Source organism: Rhamphochromis sp. 'chilingali' (genome assembly GCF_963969265.1).
Source record: "Rhamphochromis sp. 'chilingali' genome assembly, chromosome: 19".
NCBI classification, from domain to species: Eukaryota; Metazoa; Chordata; class Actinopteri; order Cichliformes; family Cichlidae; genus Rhamphochromis; species Rhamphochromis sp. 'chilingali'.
Window position 1 is genome coordinate 1,394,290 of NC_137946.1, and position 1,913 is coordinate 1,396,202.

Here is a 1,913-nt window from a genome sequence, read left to right on the forward strand (position 1 = left end):
CTTGGGCTGCACCGCCTTGTGTGTCTGCACTGCCTTGTGCTGCACTGCCTTGTGTGTCTGCACCATCTTGTGTCTGCACTGCCTTGTGCTGCACTGCCTTGTGTGTCTGCGCTGCCTTGTGTGTCTGCACTGCCTTGGGCTGCACCGCCTTGTGTGTCTGCACTGCCTTGTGCTGCACTGCCTTGTGTGTCTGCGCTGCCTTGTGTGTCTGCGCTGCCTTGGGCTGCACCGCCTTGTGTGTCTGCACTGCCTTGTGCTGCACTGCCTTGTGCTGCACTGCCTTGTGTGTCTGCACCGCCTTGTGTGTCTGCACTGCCTTGTGCTGCACTGCCTTGTGTGTCTGCACTGCCTTGTGCTGCACTGCCTTGTGCTGCACTGCCTTGTGTGTCTGCACTGCCTTGTGTGTCTGCACCGCCTTGTGTGTCTGCACTGCCTTGTGTGTCTGCACTGCATTGTGTGTCTGCACCGCCTTGTGTGTCTGCACCGCCTTGTGTGTCTGTACTGCCTTGTGCTGCACTACATTGTGTGTCTGCACTGCCTTGTGTGTCTGCACTGCATTGTGTGTCTGCACTGCCTTGTGCTGCACTGCCTTGTGTGTCTGCACTGCCTTGTGTGTCTGCACCGCCTTGTGTGTCTGCACTGCCTTGTGCTGCACCGCTTTGTGTGTCTGCGCTGCCTTGTGTGTCTGCACCGCCTTGTGTGTCTGCACTGCATTGCGTGTCTGGGTTGCCTTGTGTGTCTGCACCGCCTTGTGTGTCTGCACTGCATTGTGTGTCTGGGTTGCCTTGTGTGTCTGCACTGCCTTGTGTGTCTGTACTGCCTTGTGCTGCACTACATTGTGTGTCTGCACTGTCTTGTGTGTCTGCACCGCCTTGTGTGTCTGCACTGCATTGTGTGTCTCCACTGCCTTGTGCTGCACCGCTTTGTGTGTCTGCGCTGCCTTGTGTGTCTGCGCTGCCTTGTGTGTCTGCACCGCCTTGTGTGTCTGCACTGCATTGTGTGTCTGGGTTGCCTTGTGCTGCACTGCCTTGTGTGTCTGCACCATCTTGTGTCTGCACTGCCTTGTGCTGCACTGTCTTGTGTGTCTGCACTGCCTTGTGTGTCTGCACCGCCTTGTGCTGTACTGCCTTGTGCTGCACTGTCTTGTGTGTCTGCACCGCCTTGTGTGTCTGCACTGCCTTGTGTCTGCACTGCCTTGTGTGTCTGCACTGCATTGTGTGTCTGCACCATCTTGTGTCTGCGCTGCCTTGTGTGTCTGCACTGCCTTGTGTCTGCACTGTCTTGTGTGTCTGCACTGCATTGTTCAATTCAATTCAATTTTATCTATATAGCGCCAAATCACAACATAAGTCGCCTCAAGGCGCTTCATAGATACAGAGAAAAACCCAACAATCATATGACCCCCTATGAGCAAGCACTTTAGCGACAGTGGGAAGGAAAAACTCCCTTTTAACAGGAAGAAACCTCAGACAGAACCAGGCTCAGGGAGGGGCGGGGCCATCTGCTGCGACCGGTTGGGGTGAGAGAAGGAAGACAGGATAAATACATGCTGTGGAAGAGAGACAGAGGTTAATAACAGATATGATTCAATGCAGAGAGGTCTATTAATACATAGTGAGTGAGAAAGGTGACTGGAAAGGAAAAACTCAATGCATCATGGGAGTCCCCCGGCAGCCTACGTCTATTGCAGCATAACTAAGGGAGGATTCAGGGTCACATGGTCCAGCCCTAACTATATGCTTTAGCAAAAAGGAAAGTTTGAAGCCTAATCTTGAAAGTAGAGATAGTGTCTGTCTCCTGAATCCAAACTGGAAGCTGGTTCCACAGAAGAGGGGCCTGAAAACTGAAGGCTCTGGCTCCCATTCTACTTTTAAATACTCTAGGAACAACAAGTAGGCCTGCAGAGCGAGAGC